This window comes from Fukomys damarensis, unplaced genomic scaffold (assembly GCF_012274545.1).
Source record: "Fukomys damarensis isolate Sample0158 unplaced genomic scaffold, DMR_v1.0_HiC HiC_scaffold_1, whole genome shotgun sequence".
NCBI lineage: Eukaryota > Metazoa > Chordata > Mammalia > Rodentia > Bathyergidae > Fukomys > Fukomys damarensis.
The window spans coordinates 62,383,731-62,405,511 of record NW_022900913.1 but is presented as its reverse complement, the minus strand read 5'-3'; the positions used below and the strand labels follow the sequence as shown (position 1 = coordinate 62,405,511).

General features: G+C 40.6%; 1 protein-coding gene and 1 long non-coding RNA gene across 6 annotated transcripts in view; one reads left to right on the top strand and one right to left on the bottom strand.

Annotated features, from left to right (window-relative positions):
• The window catches only part of LOC104871410 (zinc finger protein 791), a 62,937-nt gene extending 51,852 nt beyond the window's left edge, over nucleotides 1-11,085 (bottom strand). For 4 of the 5 annotated variants that reach the window (XM_033761606.1, XM_019209514.2, XM_033761609.1 and 1 more), the window contains exon 1: nucleotides 10,924-11,007. The gene's annotated coding sequence lies outside the window, so the exon portion shown is untranslated. Of the gene's footprint in view, nucleotides 1-10,923 lie in introns of all 5 variants that reach the window. The other variant, XR_782866.2, reaches the window with a different exon arrangement.
• Nucleotides 11,086-11,165: 80 nt separating this feature from the next.
• LOC117285374 overlaps nucleotides 11,166-21,781 on the top strand; it is an 18,359-nt gene continuing 7,743 nt past the window's right edge. The window contains exons 1-2 of the long non-coding RNA XR_004516408.1: nucleotides 11,166-11,398; nucleotides 13,396-13,534. This is a non-coding gene — a long non-coding RNA (uncharacterized LOC117285374). The remainder of the gene's footprint in view (nucleotides 11,399-13,395; nucleotides 13,535-21,781) is intronic.

The window sequence follows — 21,781 nt, the reverse complement described above, 5'->3', positions numbered from 1 at the left end:
AAAAAAAAAAAAAAAAAAAAAAAATCTGCATGTAACTATGTATCAACTATAAACCAAGTTAGAAATTTGAGGTAATAGATCATTCCAAGTGTTGGTAACTCATAGAATGAAAAAAACCATACATTTGTAAAACACCACATGAAAAATTCATTTAAAAATATTGTACGAAATTTTATGTTTTCATAATCTACTCATCAGCAGTTTTTCCTTATTCTATCAAAAATTCTAATTCTGCATCAGTTGAAGAAAAACAATCAAAGTCCAGAGGCAGTGGAATAAGGGAGTGAAGGTGCTGAAATATAATCATTCCTACATTCCCATGGCCAATAGATTGAGTCAAAGTAAACACAAAAAATTTTTCAGCATAATAGTAATGTATTAACTTCAATTATAAACTATATCAGTCAGTATTTACTAGAGAAAACAACAGTGAATTGATCTGTTTTCAGTTAGCCCAATTCAGTACAAAGTCACATGAAAATCTGCTTTACAGCTTTGAGAGGGGGTTGAAAGTGAGCCATCAGGTGACTCAGCTATCAGTGATGATTTGGCTCACGTAAACTAGAGAAGTTAGCAAGATCTTTATTCTGCACAGTAAGTAATAAACTGTATGATGTTGTGAACAGACTTGTTACACCTATTTCAAAAAGTAATCCGAATGCCACATTGGAGAACTGGTTTACTAGTTACCCATTGCCAAAAAATTAAAAAAAAATCAGTTGACCAGCACAGAAATTATTTGATTGATATTGAACCTGAATTTACCTCACAGATCACCCAACAGGTAGCTGTTTCCATAAATATAGCCTGGAAGTTCCACATTCTATATCAATCCCAATCCTCAAGTAGGGTAAAAAAGGCTAATAACCTTCTTAAACAGAACCTAGCAAAAATTTCCCTACAGGTGCACTTAGACTGGACTAAAGTCCTGACCTTAGTCCTTTTCAAACTCAGGTTTCTTCCCCCTCTTCTTCTTATGCGCAGCCCCTTTGAGATTCTATATGGAAGACCCCTCAATGTCTTCACATTCCCAACCTCCAATTCAAGCATATCATCCCCTTTTCAAATTCCTTACTTTATACCTTTAGGTGTCTAATTTGAAACTACGCTGACTCCAGCCTCCCAAAACCCTCCACCAGCCTAGACATCCTCACTCTTCTGTCCCTACAACCCGGAGATAGGTATATATTAAGTCCCCTACCCCCATCATGGACAAGGACCTTTAAAGTAATCCTGAACACCTCAACAGTGGCAAAATAAAAGGTCATTCCTCTTGGGTCCACTTCTCCTCTCTAAAAAAGGCTTCCCTTTTTGGTGCCCACCAATTGGACCCAAGTCCCTGAAGATCACCAAGCTGCCTCTTGTGACTAAAGAGATCAAGCTAGACAGCCCCATGAGTTTCTCTCCTCATAACTTTGTCCATCTCTTGACCATCTTAATAGAAGATTTTACCTATTATTCACCTCCCTAGATGCCATAATCCAAGACCTATGGCTACAGGTCTCAGACTTCTCACCAGAACAAATCATTTTTACTTCTTGTGTTTTCTTGCTCTTGATCCTTTCTTTCTCAATATTACTCATTCACTTTACACCTAAAATCGCAACACAGACTCCTCCTAGATACTTTAATCATATACCCTCTCACAAGGCTAAAATCATCCAAATCTTTAATGGAACTACCCAGCCACCCTGCTGGGACTGCTTCCATCTTTTGTAGATGGCAGACTCAGTAATCCCTACTCCCTTTGGAACATGAATACACTCTTCTGCAGGACTACACTTCTCCGAGACTGCCAGTCCCAGGGGTACAACCCTAGCTGAAGGATCTGAATCAGGTTCCGAGGGTACTAAAAAGAATTAGGCAAGCCTTATAGGCTCACTGACTGCACAGTGGGTCCTAACCAGTCACTCCCTAAATGAACTCTATCTAACCCAACATGCTGCTCTTTGCATTTCTCCAACCAAACAAGATCACTTGATTCCAGTCAGCTCTTTAGACTTATTCCTATGCAAAGCTACTGTCTTTCTCCTTCCACCTTCTGATCACCACAACTTTAACCACCTGGGAACTATTTTACCTATACCTGGGTATATTTTCTTCCAGAGCAGTCTAAACCTACTACATACGAATATCATTAAGACAGGGGAAAGGACGCCCTGAAAGACCTTCCCATAGAAATGTAAATGTCTTAATATGCCTGGTGATAGAGTCTTCCTAAACCAAAAAATTTGCTCCTCTTAGCCAAGAGGGTTATGTGGTATTACAACCAGCTTCAGTGCTTTCCCCCTTGACAGCTGCAACTTTCAGCTCCTTCTTCCATACATGGCACAAATCTGAGGAACTCCAATATTAACTTCCTAACTCACCCTTAGACCTTCTCCTCCTGTCCTGATTTGATCTCATGGGATGTATTTCCCTAGAGTCAGGCATCATCTGAGTATGTAGCAACAATATATACACTTTCTTACCTCCCAATTGGACTGGAACTTATACATTAGACCTCCTCCTCCCAAGCTTTACATAGTAACATCACATCTATCCACACCTATCTCCCCTGTAACCCACGTCAGGGCACAACACACCATACAGCTAGTCCCCTTCATGGCCACCCTGGGAATATTCACAGGAACTGGAATGGGGATCAGGGCCCTAACTCTTTCAGAGTTCACCAGACTGTCAAAAAAATTCGCTGACGGACTCAAAGAAATCTTCAACCAACTGGGTCACTTGTAAGATAAAGTAGACTCCTTGGATTCAGTCATCCTCCAAAACTGCAGAGGCCTTGATCTCCTGACAGCCTTACAGGGTAGCACATGTGCTGTACTCCAAGAACAAGACTGCTTTTACACCAACAAATTCAGTCTCCCTAGATGCAGGGTAAAATGCCTTTGTGAACAGGCTTCCAAACTCCTTGAAGGCTCTTTCAATTATCTGTTTCCCCTTCCTCTTCAGTGGATCCTACCATTCCCAGCCCCCTTAATGCTAATTACTCTTTTTCTTGTTCTTCTTTCCTGTATAATTAATTTTTCTAAAGATTTTTTTTTTTTCAAAACCAAACACTGATCACCTCCTGGGAACTACTTAAGAACATCTCTAAGCAGTCTTCCTTTCCCAAAGCTGGTGTCCCTCTCTAGGTTCTATCATTCCTGGCTTTGAAAGGGTATAAAAAAACAAGAAAAGAACAAGAACCCATTTTCCATATACCCCATTTAAATCCAAGAACGATAGAGCCCAGAGAGGGACATCATCATTTTGAATGAGCTTACCTGCCACCTTAAAGAAATGTGGGTTTCATTTTACAGAGGATACATCTGCAGAACAAGCACTCCCTTGAGGACATGGCAGCAAGTTATAGAAGACCAAGAGGACATTGCTTGTTCTGAACAGAACAGAAAACAGAGCAGTGCTGCTACCTGGGCAGTTCTAACTCTAGAAATAAAGCAGGATTTTCTTCCTTGTCCTGGGTAATTTCTCTAATCTTTCCATAATTTAGTGGCTTATTCATGAATGTTCTCATTCTATCAATTAAATGAATAATAATTTCATCACTTTTTTTCAGTGTTCATCTCCAACTGGTATTGCCAATCAGAGACCTTTCAGGCACTGCAACTGTTGCTTTATTGCTGGGATGCTTAACTGAAACCTGTTGTAAATATACTAATATTGAGCTCAACTCACAAGCCAGACAAGTTTTATTAGAAACATATTTTATTAACCAGTCTGTCTCCAAATATTTGTAGAAAACTTTAAGTAAAAGTAGGCTGTGCGCCCTCAGACCACTAAGTAGTGAACTTTTAAACTTGCGGCTCATGGTCTTCAACAACAGCGACAAAATAGTGGCAAGTGCCAAGTACAGGGGAGACGACAACAGGCACAAGAAAAGACCCAATATATTTCTTTAACATTTGAAGACAAAATTCCGCCTCCTCAGAATGACCCAAAAACTCCACCTATGAAGAGGGAGAATAAGAGTCCAGATGGCTACTACCACTGTGGAAAGCCTGGACACTTGTGAAAGAACTGTAGTAAGCTGGGCCCTTCTCCCTCTGGGATGTGCCTTGATTGTAAAGTGAGAAGGTACTAGAAGCAAGACTATTCTTTCCTCCAAAGGGAGGAGAGGCTACCTGCTCCCTTGTTGGTTGCCCTAGAAAAATGAAGACGCCTTACTGTGTTCTTTTAGTTACACTCACAGCCATCAAGTTACAAGGACATAGTTCTTGGGTTCATCTATCAAAAGTTAAACTTATTCCTTTTGAGATTATAGAGGATCAAGGAGAAGTCAAAGAGACAGAATTGTGAACAATATTTGTGTAAGCCTTTGGAGGTTTAGCAAATACTATTCAGGAAAAATAAAATGGCTGAACCAGCATGAATTAGAAAAGTTCAATCAGTTTACATGTATTCTCTCACAGCCACACTATGTTTGCTAAAATCAAACTAAGACAGTTCATTTTTTTCTAACCTTTATACTATTTTCCAGTAGGAAAACTAATGTTCTCCTTGACTGGGGCCAGTGATATGCTAAAAACATTAACAAAGATGCATGCTGAATGTGTGGAGAGTAGTCTTCTTCTGATATATCTGTGCTACCATGGTGGGTAGCAGCTTTACAGAGAGATGACTGCATCAAACTTCAAAATTCTTTTTTTTTTTTTGAGACAGGGTCTCACTATGTAGTTGAGACTGACATAGAAATCACTATGTAGCCCAGGCTCATCTCGAACTCACAGCAATCCTCCTGTCTTAGCCTCCTGAGTGCTGGGATTACAGGTGTACGCCACCATGCCTGGCTAAAACTTCAAAATTCTAAGGAACAGCTATAAAGCACAGCAACAATTTTAAGCTTGCTACCAGCTCTAATGTCTCTCAGTGGCCAATGAATGAGACTATTCATCAAAGGCCATGGGCAAAATTTTTCTCTAGTCATAATTATTATTTAGATATGGAAATATAGAGGTCCTTATCTACCACACACTCCTAAAATTTCCGTAATGGAAGATAGCCATCAGTTTATAGATATATATGTTCATGGTTTTGGATGAATATATTTGGCTGACATCAATCATGGGGCAACTCAGTCAACTAGGACCCCTTTGTAGGGAACAAAAAGAATCATACTTATGATAAGTGGAGCAGTACCATCCACAATATGGGGTGGATTTCTACCCAAGGTTGTAACCATACTACTGTGTTAAGAGATACTGACTTGTTTGCTACTGACTGGAAGACAAGAGCGCCGATAAAATGGCCAGCACCAGTACCCAGTGCTGGGCCAGTAACCAGTGACTCTGTGGTAAAAACCTGTAACCTTGGTTGCTTCCAGGGGGAAAAAAGATGTTCATTAGGATATTCATAGGTCCAAGAATGCTGGGTTAAAACCACAGATCAACTAGCTAACCTCCTAGTCTTGAGGCATCAATAGATCAGATCATTTTCACACTGGTGTGATTATCTGGCTGCTGTCTTTTAGTTGGGGGAGTACTAGGGCTCGAACTCAGGACCTTATACTTGCAAGGCAGGTGTGGTGCCACTGAGCTAAATCCCTGGCCTTCTGGCTGCTATCTTTATTCTCCCAATAAGAGTTAGGATGTATTATGATACATTGTATCTCTTGAATCTCTTGCTAACCACACAAAGAGCTCTACATGACACTGCAGATGGTATTATTAAATTCAGAGCTAAAAATTATGAGAAAAGCCATTCTACAGAACCACATGACCCTACGTATTCTACCAGCAGCACAAGGGCAATCATGTGCCATTATCAAAACAAAGTGTGTGTACATTCTTGACAACTCTACAAATGCATCCTCTGCATTCCCCTAAAACTACCTGGTGGGGAAAATTTCTCATTCTGGCTATGATACTCGACATTGAAATTTTTCTCTGTTTCATGATTCACTGTTGTAGGCTAATGTCTCATATGTCCTTGCCCTCTTTTTCCAGACTATCAAAAGATGATGGTCCTTCCAAAGATGTAACCTGATATTCCTATGTCTCCTTTAGATCAGTCAGAATGAGGATTTCAGTCCCTGGCTAGACAGAATCAATGCCCCTTCTCAGCCTGAAGTAGTTACTGAAATCATATTATCATCCTTTTACACCCCTTAAAAATAAAGGACCAAAATCTCAGATGTGGGGAGAATGACATAGGATAGAAGAGATAAAGCTGGGTAGAAAGGAGATTAGAAAATCGAGATTTAAAATTGTACATTTTTAAAAACTGCAACTTCAAGATAAGATCTTTTCCTGCTTCAGAAGTTCACTCTAGCATGTGACTCTCCCTCTTTCCTTCCTCACAGAAAAAAGTGTTAAATTTCTAAAGGCCTCTTTACAATAACTTCTAAATTCTCAGGCAATAGACCCTTTTCACCTGCAAAATGTCCTTTCCTCCAGCCCAGAAAGCAGCTGCAGTGGAGTCAACATATTTTAACTTTGAGCAGCATATCTCCACTTCAAATCCATACAGCTGGCTTGCACTATAACTTGATAGACAGTAAAAATACAGATCCTACATCACCTATCTTAAAGACAACCGTCAAATGTGCCCCACCCTAGCTTATAACATGCCTCATTTGAGGTCCCACACTATGCCCTTGAATGCATCTTATATCATCCTCTAATAAATCCTTCTCATGCTTCTTTTACTGATGCATCCTAAAAATTCTTTTTCTGTGATGGGGGTCAGCAAATCTGCAAATTTATTTAAAAGGGCAGGTTAAGTTCTTTATTATAGTTAGATAAAAATTAAAATACCATCAGAGAGGGACTGGGATCAAGGAAGTCAGTGCATAATAAAGGAATCAGAATTGTGGCTGGAGGTGCATCTGAAGTAGGCAAGGCCTCAAGATAAAGTCATAAGGGCCAGTCTTGCATACTTCCCTAAGGGATGAATGAAACTTTGAGATTATACTGTAATTGGTACCATCCAGTACATTAAGTCCAGATACACATCAGACACCCAGGTAGGTGACCCACTTGGACATATCCCTTCTCCAAAGTGTTTCTGTTTTAAGAGTCATAGATAAACTGGACACATCCCTTCCCCAAATTGTTTCTGTTTTGGGAGTCATAGATAAACTGAGGTTAATAATGCTAGCCATATGACCTTTCTATGTGCCTTGCTTCCTTATTGGATCAATAGGAGCTAAGCAACTATACTTGTAATCCTGTAGGTTGATTATAGTTTGACCCATGATATACCCACACTGCAACTTTTCTATGTGTATTTACCTCTGACTAAAGGCCTAGGTAGCAACCCACCTAGGACCTCTTCTGTCTCTCAGGAGCTATTCCCATTCCCCAATAAACCTTTCCTACTTTTAACTTCTTTTTTCCTTTGGACCTCATTCTTCGATTTCAGGGGCCATGAACTCAGCACATCTGACATCTAGAAGGTTGGGAGCTATATTCTCTTTTATAATTTTGTAGGTCCCACCAAGGTAATTGGAAGGAGCTAAGAGTTTGCTTTTGTTTCCTGGCACCCTTAAATATTTTGACTGGATTCTAGATTCATTTGAGTAATCAAAAATTGTCATCTGTTGCTTGCTGGTTGTTTATGCCCTTTGCTACTTGCTCTGTATTAAAAGTTAAGAGGTGAGAAGATGGTGATGTCTTCATATTTAGGTTTCTTTGATGGGAAATTGAAATTTTGCAGGCAGGGCCTTATACTCCTGTTTTGTGTATTCTGCATTTAGACTTACTTCTACACTGCTTGCTGAATTTACTTGTATTCCTTGACTTGTTTGGTAGTTATAAGACGGCTTGTTGTTTTATTTTGGACACCTGTTTGGAATAACTTTTTGAATTTACAATTGCTTTGCAATTTGTGTTCTTGGATAAATCTGAGGCCAGAGGCCAGATTTTGACAGTTCACCTCTGTTATGGATGGTTGTTATTGTCAGTACATGGTAATGTGTTTCTCTTTAGAATTCTGAAAATCTTTTTTCCTTTCTGATTGGAAGCTCCTGAACCCCTAGAAAATGAGTGCTAATCTATAGCCATTCCTTTATATACAACATAACCTCCATCCCTGGGTCAGGAGATAATCAGAATTCATACTCATCCAGAAAGGCACCTGTGACAGTTTTGGTTGACCCATAGGCTGGGCAGAGGTTTTTTCTTGCAACTGGCTGGAGAAAACATGCAGTTGTCCTTGCCTCTTGATCATTAGTTTAATATTTTGCTGGCAATGCTTCCCTTCTTAAACATGACTGCTATAGTGTGAATCAGTTGTAACTTGTGTGTTTGGAAACATTCTGAGTTGGAAATGTGAGTTTTCAGAGGATGTAGGTGCACACATTGGTAAGGGTGGCTATTCCAGCCTAAGCTAGTTCTGGTCACTCTCCAGATAGCAGGCACCTGTTGGGGAGCATGGTAAGCTCAGAGGATGCCCTGAGGGCATATAAAAACCAAGAGGGATTAAAAGGGACACTTGTTGCTTTATAGATGGAAAACTCAATATTGAAGTTCCTCAGTCCTTTGGACTGTACCCCTAAACCCTGGAAATTGTTCACCCCTCATACTCTGAGGAAGAGCTGTCTAATATTTTTTTCTACACCCATGCATGGGCATGGCCTGCTTGTCCCGTGGAGCCAATGTAGAATGTAGAAGAATGTACTGATTATAATGCTATTATACAAATAGATTGTATTATGAGAGAGAGGAAAAATGGTGAGATGAACTTTATGTTCAGACTTTCTCTGCTTTGAGAGACTACCTTGACTTGAGTTCAAAATGTAGATGTAAAATACTAGGAAATCAGACGCCTTTGGTCCTTAAAGTATCATCTGATGCAGCTACCATTACTGAGCCTAGGGTTCCCCTCCTTCGCCCTCCATACCCTTAGGATGAGAACTAGTTCTTCATTTACTATAAATTGTCAACTATTAATCTGGAAAAAGGTGAGCACATCCAGAAAATAAAAATAGTTAAAGTTACTTTTAACAGGCTGTCCCTTTAGAGGGAATAGTTACAATGGCTATCAAAACAGTAGTTTTGGCTATCAACTGTAGCTATCAAAATAACCTCAAGAAGCTTGTTTAGCTGGCTATGGCTACTTCAACCCTCAAATTGAAAGCCATTTGAAAAAATGAGGGTGCTGGTTTTGTTTCTAACACTTTGGAAATACATAGGGCTTTGGAGTTTTTGCAGTTTTTCTAGATTGCATTTTTTTCTGGATTTATCTGAGGAAATATGGTATTACATATACGAAGAAAGTTAAATACTGAAATACTGAATACATTTCTTTTTTCTGAGTACATTTCTTAAACATCATAAAAACACATTTTTATTCCCTAGTTGTAATCTGGGTATATGTTTAATTGCCTTCCTAAAACAGAATTCTGTGGGTGAAAATATTATCTTTATAGTCCTTCCTGGCTGCTGCTCGGTGAGGATTTGTTGAGCAAATGAAGCATGGCCGTGAGTCGCACCAGGTTTAGATAATTAACATGCTCCTTCATTGCTAAGGATCCTAACAGGCCCAAACTCTATGGCACAAAAACTGAGTCCTGGGTGTGTGAGTGACTCGAGTTATTGCAGACACCGTCTGTTGTTTCAAACACTTTCTTCTTCTTCATGCTTCCCTGGCTTTTCAAACCCTCTCAGCTGTTTCTGGTTTCCTCTGTGGGACATCAGGGCTTTCTGAGCTGGTAGCTAACAGAGCTGCACACAGGAGATGCGTTGCTTTGGCCACTGGGAGGAGCTGTGCTCTAGTGAAAATTCTAAGGCTGGGCTGAGGGAGTGAAAGTGAATGGACGCCGGCTCCATGGGGCCATTCCAGTCTCTTATCAGTCAGGACCTTGGTTGTGGACAAAGCTATCACTGTCAGGTTCAAACTGATTCCCTTTTCTTTTGCACCACATAGCTTGTGTTCTCTCAGCGTCCTCTATTAAGTATTCAGTGATGTAAAAGTATGTTTAGGGATTTTAAAATTTTGTTATATTAAAAGACATATTGCCATTAATCCCCTTTAGAGTATTCCCCTTACTTCAAACACAGGTATCCAATCGTTCTGGCCACTTTTGGAAGCAGTTCTGGAAGTTCCCTGTCTTGAACGTTTTTCATTGCATAGTTCAGGTGGCCTCGATGTTTTGAATTGATCCAAAACATTTACCCTTCGTGGTCGCTTCCATATTGTGGAAGAGCCAGAATTTGCACAGGGTCAGATTCAGTGAAGGTGTGTGTGGTGGTGGGGGCCAAACCATAATATTTTTTATAGAAATTGCAGAAAACTTGAATAGATTCAGGGCATGGAGGTAACCATGAAAAGACACTCACAAAAGACTTCCAGAATTGCCTCAAGAAGTGGCGAGGATGTTAGGATCAGTGTGTTCCAAGGGAAGGAGAAACAGTTTGGGGGAGATTAATGACAATGTGTCTTTTACTGTAATGATAGTTTCTTTTTAATAATTCACTATTTAGTTTGATCACACATTGTTTTATCTAAAGATATCCATGAACTTCTCCAGGCAATTCAAGGCTGTTGTGGAAATTAACTGGGAGTAGGTGCTGATAAAACCAGCTTAGTAAACTGATCATGTAAACTGCTGAGGTCTAAAAGGGAGAAGGGGAATAGTACTCCTGCTGCGGGAAGCATGAAGGTGCACGGCCTAACGCACGGCCTGCGCCGAAGCCACCGGCTGAGAACTCCTGGTTAGCTCCAAGCCCTCTGGAAAAATCGACCGCGGCTGCTCTGGCACTATGACGTCTGCAATCGAATCCCTAAAACGCGCCCTTTCTCCAGATGTTCGCAGGATTAACACGCTTTGCGCTCCTTAGCTTGCTTGTTCTGATGCAAAGGTCCTTCCTTAGAAGCCCACGCTAGGCATCCCTCAAACCACCCCACGCATCAGAGAATTCGTCCAACGTAAAGGGAAAGGACAATGGTCCCGAAGTGTTCAGCATTCGGGCTTCTTACCTGGCGGTGAGTCAGGGCGACTCCTCCTCGCCTTTCTTCGGACCCGCTGACCCTCTCGAACCGGGTGTAGCAGACAGTAGCGAGGACAGAGAACTGACCCCTCAGCCTCCAACCCGCCCCTCTCGCGCTGGAATCCACCCGCCCCGCAGAGCTGGCGCCACTATCACCTGCAGAGACTGGCGTGGGAGACCGGACAAGACCCGCCGCTCACAAGCAAGAAGCAACAGAAGAGGGGAGAGGGTGCAGCCCCCAGCGCAGGGCAGCTGGAGGGGAGCTCCGCCCAATTGCCTGGGCGACGGACGCTGATGCCACTGCCCTGCGCTGCGGCGCCATCTGCAGTTGCAGTCTCGCGTGGCTGAGGGGCCTGAGCCGTGAGGCCACCGGAGAGTTGCACCAGCATGGTTGAGGCACGGAAGGCCGAGATGGTTTTGGAGTGGCTCGTTTGAACCGCTGCCTACTCGGCTTCAGAGAGAGAGTAAGTTGTACAGTTTTTTTCCCTTTCCTAACAGCTGCCACGTCCTCCAGCCCCGCTCCTCGGGACCACAGCGTGAGGAGCTATGCAAAGACTCTGCCCAGAGGGGTTGGTGGGTGCAGGGGCTTCCCCCTCCCAGCTCGGTGACTGGTTTGGTGGAGCCTCAGCTGGGGTGGTACGGTGGCAGCACGGGTTCACCTGAACTCCCAGGCTGGGAGGGAGCGGAGCTCTGAGCAGATCAGGTCTATGTTTCTTTCTCACCTTTGAACTAGTATTGTGTGACTCCTGACGCACGCTTGTTACTCTTTTTACAGTACAGTAAAACCTCGGTTCAGGACCGCTTTTGTTTCCCAACAATTCGGTTGGCAGACAAAAGCGTTGGGCAGCTTCCCTTAGCAAACTCCACATCTCGTGACAAGCACGACCAAAAGCCATCTTCTCCACATGAACACAAACACAGCCATCAGATTTTATGATATAAACGCGTGGAAAGTTAGGAAGCTGAGATAGTAAGTAAAAAAGTCTTCCCAAGGATAAGAGAAGTGATACCGTGGCTCCTGTTTGCATGTACACAAAGGAGCATAGGTGCTTCTCCAAGGAGGACAGAATAATAAGTGAGTGTTTTGTAGATAACGAAATGTGGGTATAAAGAAGAATCCCAAATATCTTCTGTAGTTTCAAGCATTAATAATGGTAAAATGTTAGAAGATGCAATTTATGGTGGACATCACTTGTCATTTGCAAATTTAACTATATTAATACACTTTCCCCTATATATGAGATGCGATAAGAAACAATGTGAATTTTACATTTAAAATATTTGCTATGTAGCAGAGCCAGCCTAGAGGAGCAGCACCCACCTTTAGACGAGCAAGCAGACATTTGCCAAAAGAGCACCATCCCACCCTCACCTGAGAGCAGACTGTGCCTGAGCAGCAGCACCTGACCCCACGAGCAAGCACACCTGCTCCAGAGGAGTGTGTCTCACCAGCAGGGGAGCAAGCAGACCTGTATTGGTCAGGCAGCGCCCTTCCTCTCGGGAGCCCATCACAGGGAATCAGGAGGCAAGGAATAACCAACCGATCTGATCCCGTAGATCAAAGGGAGAGGACTGGATGGGAGGGGAGTGAAAGGGGATGATATAAAGAAAGTGTAAGATGTGTTGTACATGCACCAATTACTCCCAAGGTATGTAAACGTTATGTACTACCAACATGTACTAATACATAATAAACTAAAGGTAAAATACAAACTTTGAGACCCATTCTAAAAACAGAAGGCTGATGTGAGAGAACAGAGATGAAAAGAAAAACGTTAACCAAAGGCTTAGGTTGTGAAGATGCTTATTCCTTCTGTTATTTTGTGGAAGGAAAAGCTTTCTGGTGCCTTCTTGAGTTATTGCCTCTAATTTATTATTTGTAGAAACACAAGAATGATTTAGTTTCTATTATAATAGTAAAACAAAAAACTACAAAAAGCCAAAAGTGACAAGAACCTCAAAAGTATCTCCATATCGCCTCCAGATGTTGTCATATTCCTATTCTCCCCCTCTGTGATCCTCTGGCTTTGCTTCACTTTGTTTTTTAGTTTAGCAAATGCAAGACTGAGGCAGGGAGCACCATCCTCAACCCCATGCTCCAGGTGTTTCTTAAGCATCTGTGTAGTGGGGAAGACCTGGCAGCAGCCCATGCAACTAAAGCCGCTATACAGGTCCTCCAGCCCTGCAGGTGTTTTGGCACCAGGACCTGACTCCTGGGCCAGATTCTCATCTTCTTCCCTTTCCTCTTGAACTTCCCTGTCCAAGCTATCTTCACTGTCAGATGTCTCTTAGGCACACATAAGAAAGGCTAGCTGTTGAAGGAATCTTCTCAGGATAGGTAATTTTTACTATTCTTATCATCTTTGTGGGGGGCTCCAGATCTTTTTCTGTATCCCCCAAGGCAGCCATATCCTTATTCATTGGAACAGGCTTATAGTAAATTCATGACTTTTCTTTTTAGCAGATGTTGCAGACTCTGAGGGGTTTTTGGCCAAGAAGGGAGGCAAATAGGAACATGCCACGAAGGAGAAATTCTCCCTCTCCATCAAATCTTGACTTAAAAACATCTTGGAGGATCCAGAACCTGGAACATATTTGAGGTAGTATATTGGTATCTGGGAAAGAAAGCTTCAAAAATAAGGAGATAAGATGGCCATGAGAATGTCCTGGGGTGGAGTCATATTTTGTGTGTGATTTGTATCATGTAATGTATGTGCTTTGTAATCCTATGTGGAAAATGAGTGTGTGGGGCATCTACTAGAAATCATATATGTGTATACATGTATATAGACATGTACATATATGTATGTATATATAGTCTGCCAAAAATGTATACACACTTCAAGAAAAGAAAAATAGTATATTTTTTTCAACAGATGGTGTTACCCTCATATGGGGGGGCCATAGAAGATGTTGTATATTGCAGAAAACCCACTCCATTGTCAGCCCTTAGAGAAGACACTGAAAATAAATGTGTAGCAGTCTCACTGACCAAGGTCACCCAAGCAGCAGTTCACTGCTAATGGCCTCCACTTTGAGCACCTCTTGTAATTGTAGAGGCCAAAGATAACTTGTATTGATCTCATAATATCTCAGGAAATATAGTATTAAAATATTTATACAAGTTTTTCTTTTCCTGAAGTGTGTGTACATTTTTTGGCAGAATCTGTGTGTGTGTGTGTGTGTGTGTGTGTGTGTGTGTGTGTGATACTGTATGATAGCACATGTGATTTCATTGTAAATACTGGTAGATGGTGTGACAGTAGCCTTAGATATTAGAGGAGGTGTTCATGATCTCGGCACATGCAGCTTTGTGCAGGGCTGAAGGTGTGGTGGAAGGAGAGACTTTTGTGTGAGAACATATACATATTAGGAAGGGCACAAGAGTTTTCTAGTATTTTGTCTACCAGTAGCATTATGGAATTAAAGCAGGTCATCCATGGGAGGTAACAGTTTATCTCTGTGAGGCAATCTGAAGTTATTTACAGGATTAAAGTGTACAATGGTGGCTGAGTATGAGGATGACTTCAGGAATGTAGGCATAAGGCTGTACCTATGTAATGCTGATACTGGGACAATGGGGAGAGAAGAGGTATGTATGAGAAAGGTAAAAAGCAAAAGAAATGGAGGAGTGTGACATGTGAGTGTGTGCTGAGTCTATACACTGATCTGAGGGGAAGGCTCTGATCCCACCTCCTGCACATCACATAGGCCACTGCCTCATCCACAGTGGCCCCAGTGTTCACATGAAAGTGTGTGCTGAGGAACTGTCCTCTTCTGGAAAGCAGATTTCCTATCCGTCCCTCACCAGAGGAGTCTGTCTTCATCCCTCTTCCCTGAAGCCCTTTCTTGTATACGAAGGAAAGTTATGTGAAGGAAGTGAATGGGGTCGGGAGGCTGCTCAGCTGCACCTCTTGTCCGACTTCAGGTTACCTCTGCATCTGCCTTACCATCCTGGTCCATGGGAACACACTTGTTTGAAGAAGAGATGCAGGTCAGATGTTCTGATGCTGAGAAATTCTCTCCTGCATCCTGATTTGAACTTGGGTCCATCTCATGTGTCTTGGTGGCATCCTCTGGAGAGTTGTGCAGTTCTGAAATGGAGGAAACAGCAGCAACAAAAATATTGATACATAGCATAGTCTGGGTCTGTGTTATTTGGAAACAAATATATTGAGTAGATAGTTTGTTTCTACCATTGTTACCACCCATAGTAATTTCTCACACAACATAAAATAATACAGAGCTTATTAAAATTATGTATGTGGTAGGTATCACTGGGATTGGGTATCTTCTATATACTTTTAGAGATGTATGCAGAATATTGGGAACTCAAATATGCTTGAAATATTATAGACATTCACTAACAGTTAGATATTACTACTATTACTATTATTATTGGTTCAATTTTCTGGTAATAAATTGTGCCAGTGAAGACTATGGAGTACAAATTTCATGAGGAATTGTGTATGTTGACTCATTTATTTTGGTGAATGTAGAGAATCATATACACAGAAGTATTTATATGAATCTGGATAGATGATGGCTACCTGCATGCAAAGATACAAACTGTTAGCTGGTTCTCTAGGAACTGGTCATGGCACAGCTAAGCATTCAAATGAAGACTTTACAGACTTAATCCCAATTCAGCCTTCAGAAATGTGCTTCCATATTTCTCTTGGATCTTTAACCTTCTGATATAGGAAGTAGAGCCTGGCAAAGCTATCTATAAAAGTAGGAGGGACCTGTAAATTACAAGACTCCAGGGCAGTGTCATATGATTCTCTGGACCCCATATGTAGACCTTCCTGAGAGATCCTACACAATATGGACGTCATAAGGAAGATCAAACACCAGAAGGAGCTTTCTATCCTGTCTCTTCACAATAGCCCACCATGGGTTTCCCAGAACCAAGGTTTATTTTTATTTTTACTCTTTTTCTCTTTTCTTTCTTTGGCCCAAGTTTGCTCTGCAGAGCTCATTTTTCCCTTACCCACTTCACCATTCATTTTTCAAATAAACTTTTGGCAATGTATGTGGCTTGTCTCATCCAATTCTTTGGTCAAGGCAAGAAGGGCTTAGGATAGTTTTGTTTAGCAAGCCTTTTTCTTTCTTTTCTTTTTCTGGTACTGGAGGTCAAACTCAGGATTTTGTGTTTGCGAGGCAAGTGGCAGCACTACTGAGCTAAATCCTGGCCCTAGTGAGCCATTTCTAAATAATTACCCAACAACATTTTGACAAAGCCAGCCAGAATATTAACACTTTCTGTTCCTATCTTTTAAGGACCCTTCCAGAGGAGATAAGAAAATGAACATGGTGATTTATGGAAACATAAACTGGGTAGTTTTAGAGAAAAGTGGTTATTTATTCAGCTGTTGAACAAACAGGCTCTGGTCTCACCTTTGTTCCACCTCAGACCTTTGAGAATGAACTCATCTGTAAAATAGGAGCAGAGTAATCAGATTATACTTGAATAGCTGATTCCATTCTTCTAACCCTCTGCCATTCTGCTCCAGAGCCATCTTGTTCAGTGCCCTCTCCCAGGAGTACTTAGTGCATCTTCAGCAGTGATGGCTTGCTTGGGCAGGAACTGCTGTACTTCAGTCCTCTTGTGTTTCTATAGGGATCCTGCCCTCAAGGTGCTTTATGGCCCCTTGAACTTGGTAATGTTTCATATTGCTTGCTGCCTTCTACATATTTCACAATTTATCTACATCTTAGTTCCTAGATATTCCTAACCTCAAATGACAGATTTGTTAAATTTTGTGTTTGGAGAAATTAAATATTCATGATCTTATTATGTCCCTTATTATGTATTATGTTCACAATGCCCAGCAAAGTATGATAAATGAATAAACTTTTTCTTCATGCAATGGAATATATGGAGTAATGACACTATATACACTATAATCATATGCCACATGGGTAACATTCATAATATAAAGATGAGCAAAAACACCCAGACAAAAAGTATATATTTTGCACCTATTTACACAAACTTATCTCCTGGCTGGCTCCTGGCTTCTAGGGTCATCTAGAAGTCAAAATAATTATTACTACCTGCATGATAGAGTTAAAAAGTGAAAGTATTACATTTATGAGCATGTGAAAGATTGTAAGAAAATGAGAGAAGTAGCAATGCAGATGGGATTGTTAGGAATATGTGTGAATATTGGCTAGGACAGTAAGTGGATGTGCTATGTTCTTGGACTGGGTATCTTTCTAATGTGTTTTAAGTAAGATCTTTTGAGGATTCTATTATTCTGAGCTTCTCCCTCCTGATAGTCTACTATGCTTTTCCTTAGCCCCTGCTGACATGCTGTCCTTATGTGACTCTGATCACGTTCTTATCCTCTCTGGTACTCTCCTACCATTTCCTGAGCAGAGCCTAGTCTTCCAGTGATCCTGAGCTTCTGAAGTTCTCTCATGTGTTTTCCCTTTGACATTTATTGCTTCCACTGCTGATTATTTTCAGTTTCTGTCTGGCTGAGTAGCTGTGTATCAACTGATGTTCAGAACCATTCAACGCAATTCTGGTTTAAGCCTAGTCCCTAGCTTCCCTTTTGTACCCTGTTTTAGTCCCTCCAAACCTGTATTCAAGAATTTGTCTTCATAGGAGAGGTCCTCTGAGGCTGAGGAAGAACTATCCACCACTTTGTGTCCTTGAGTTCTGGCCAGTACCTTGGCTGTACACTGCAGAATATCTTGTAAATCCAACTTTCCTGAGAAATGAAATAAAAGAGATACAGTTCTATTTTGGTGTGTGTGTGTGTGTGTGTGTGTGTGTGTGTGTGTGTGTGTGTGTGTGTGTGTGTGTGTGTGTGTGTGTGTGTGTGTGTGTGTGTGTGTGTGTGTGTGTGTGTGTGTGTGTGTGTGTGTGTGTCTATTGTAAAGCATATAATAAGTCTACTATTTGACATGTTCATGGAATATACTTTATCTCCATCCTCAAGGGTAAACAGTATGGCTCTTAATAAAATTTTAAATGTAGAGCAAAATTTATTCTGTCAGTACTTGTTACAGATCATTGCATTTGCACAATGTGTCATTGGTACAGAGACTGCTTGCTTCTACCTTTCAAATTAGACAGACCACTGTCTTCTAGTTATTGAGCTAACTTGTAATTAGCTTTGATCTTGTGACTGTATTTACTACAAAAGAAAATGAGAAGTGACAAATGCCACTTATTTGGCTGTAGATGCCTCTGTCTCTCTCCATGTACTTTCCTTTTCCAGTAGACTGGAATGTTGATAGCCCTAGGTCTCAGTGAAAGATATATGTTAGTGACAACAGTGTTTTCCTCAGCCCATGAATTAGTTCATGGAGGGCAGTTGGCTTGTTGACCTGCACATCAATATGCAAGCAGTTGATTCTCTGTGTAGTAGTTTCTAGAGCTTGGAATTGTCTAGTGAAGTCAGGTTGTAAGGCGTTTTTGAGAGGCAACTAATCAACTTTGTATACAGTAAGTGGACAATTATGTTAGATGATAGTATTTAACATGCTCTGGTCTATTTTTGTATTGTATGTGTGTATGAGTAAGTATGAGTCCGTGCTTGGCTTATTTCGTGGCTTCACTTGATATGCTTGAATATGTACTTATGCAACTGAAAGTGAATTAAAGACAAGCTCACTCTCCTGGCCCCTCCATACAAAGGAGCATCAGAAAATATAGAAATCTAAAAGTCAATTGAAGTATCAGAAATGTGAGCCACTCTTTGGAATGTTGGGTTTGACTCTCATCTGGTCCCTCCCACCACTGAATGAGGGCCTTCTCTCATAATAGCTATTTGTTTACTGTTAATCTCCAAGATAATACAACTGTTAGTTCCTAATTTTTCCATAAATAGCCCAATATTGTCTCTTAATTCATGGTTAAATAGTACATGCATGTTTATGTGTGTGCATGTGTATTTCTTACATTTCACAAAGGAGTCCTGGAAAGAATGGCTATTTTTAAGGAATCAACAAACAACAACTGTTGGAGGGGTTATGGGGAAAAACGAACCCTTCTCCAATGTTAGTGGGAATGTAGACTGGCAACCACTGTGGAAATCAGTGTGGAGATTCCTCAAAAAACTAGGATTAGAAGTCTCATTTGACTCAGCAATTCCTCTTCTGGGTATCCTCCCAAAAGAATGAAAAGCATCATACCACAGCAATATATTTGTGCACCCAAGTTTATCGTGGCACAGTTTGTAATAGCTGAATCTCAGAAACAACCCAAATGCCCATCAGCAAATGAATTAATAAAAAAGATGTGGTGTTTTTATATAATATAGTACTACTCAGCCTTAAAGCAGGGTAAACTCAAGACATTTCTAGGTAAATGCATGTACCTTGAGAGCATACTCTTAAGTGAAATAAGTTGGATACCAAGGCATAAATAGCATATTGTCTCTCTAGTGTGAGAAACTGAAAGTGTAAATAAGTACCAAAATGTATAATAAGTATTGCGAAAAAGGAAGACATTGTACAAAGGAAAGGGGAATTAATGAGGGGAGAGGAAGCAAGGAAGGGAAAAGAAAAAAATGAGAAAAGGATAAAATGGAAACAAAGTTTTGTAAGTAAGGAGGGGAATGAAAAAAAAATAATCAAGATATATCATGTACAGGTATAAATTTCCTATGATGAATATGATCATTATGTATATCTGAACTGTACCAATAAAATTGATTTTAAAAAAAGTTCTGGAGACACATCATAGTCTGAATTCTTGCACACACATTTCAACTTATTTTAAGTTCAGTTCTATGAACCAGTTTCTTCATCAAAAAGGAAAAAGTATTATTAAAACTTAAAATTTCATTTACTTTCCCAGTGCCCTTAGGAAGAAGTCAAAAGTCAGAAAACGCATTTTTAAAAAAATCTGCAGTATGTATGAGAGTGACCCAGAGTGACTGAAATGATAGCCCCAGGCATAAGGCACAAGACCTGGGTCATCACAATCTTCTTTTTACTCTCAGACTACATGATTCTTTGTGAAGGCACACCTATCTGTCTCACTCCTTCGCTGTTTCAGTCACTTCTCTTCTCCTTCTTTATCTTTTTCTCCTCTACTCCTGCACCACAAGCTAGAAATTGATTTTTTCCCTGTTTTTAGAAGGCAATTCCTAGTTCTCTATTCCTGGAGAATATGCTAATACATACCTCTTGTACCCCTTGACTTTTTCACAGGTGGTTTTTTGAATTTCTTTTCCAGGTGTTTTTTCTTCTCTTTATGTTTCATGGTTCAGCTCTTTGCAGAATTGCTGATATCAAGCAAGAGTCTGTCTGAGACTGTTCTCAGAGAATTATTAGTAATGATAAGGAACTAAATGTATATATAAAAAACCAACACATAACATAAGACATCGTCCTTCATAGTGCTCAGTATGATACCATAGTTGGATACGAGTCATCACTTAGGCCTCAGCAGGGTTCTGTGACCTACTGATGACATCCATGGTGTTCTAGGACCCACCAGTATTCATAGCACTGCAGGATTGCTGAATCTATTGCCTAAGTTCATCAGTCACTGACTTAAACTTTTGTACCCTAAGTGTACTGGATGATATTGATTAAACAAAGGAAATTCTTTGATGTGTCTAGGGATACTGTACTTCTTATTCTCCCCAACTCCAAGGATATGGCAGTGCTAGAGAGGATTAGGCTTAGAACCATGCTTCTATCATGGAAATTAGTAAATATTACATCATAGTATTACTATTTAAGTGATCTGGAAATACACGTCAGATACATATTGTGATAGAGGAGCAGATTTGACAGTACCTCATTAATCCGAACAATTCCAGGACTTACTGAATTTCTCCTGCTATTGGAAACATTCTCGCGTGTCTTCCCAAGTAGACCTGTCTCCTTTGCCACTCACTCTTCATCACTTCCCCCGATAGTTGGGAAAGAGTCAGTTTTGATTACACCAACCTGGTCTTCATCAGGAATTCTGTGCTTGCAGCTGACAGTCTCATTCTCCGTGATGCGGCGCCCCCAGTCTGTCTTTTGGAACATCTGTGTTCTGTAGAGTTTGAATTCTGAGACAGTTTTCGTTTACCTCCCATTGAGTGTAGAACATACCACATCTTTTAAGGTAAACTGTTTCCTTTCTAGTAATCACCATGAGATCAAGGCAATGGCTTATCCTCCTTCAGCCTCCTTTACCCCATCAGTTCTTTCTGTTGTTGTTATCATTTTCCAGGGGCAGAAGGCTCTAGGTTTCAGAAGCTTCATGCAATCCTTGTCGCTTCTTCACTTTCTTCAAGAAGTATCACTCTAACCTCTGCTTATACTATCACATCTCCAGTCTGTCACACAGGTAATCCAAGATAATCTTTCCCCTTCACACATTCTTTGGTTAATATACAAAGTAGCATATCCGTATGTTCCTGAAAATAGGAGACATATTTTGTGGAGTGATGGGGAGAAGGGGTGACTTTCTCGGCCTAACCTACCAAGATAAAGTCAGAGAGAATCACAGATTCTATAGTAAAATATATAAGAATAGAAATCAAAAGTTGAATAAGAAAAGAAAAATGGCACAGCTACTATGAAACATGTTAAATTAAACAAAATAGAATGAAATAAATTAAAACTTCACTTATCCAAGGGACAAAACAATTATAACCAAATGCCTAACCAAAACATTAACCAAGGGACAAAACAATTATACAAGAATATTTAATGCTATAAAACCTTGACAATAGCTGGGCATGGTGGTGCATACCTGTAACCCCAGCAACTCAGGAGGCTGAGGCCGGAGAATAGTTGAGTTTGAGGCCAGCCTGGACTATGGTCAGTTCATGGCCAGCCTGAACTACAAAATGTGACCTTTTCTAAAAAAAAAAAAAAAAAAA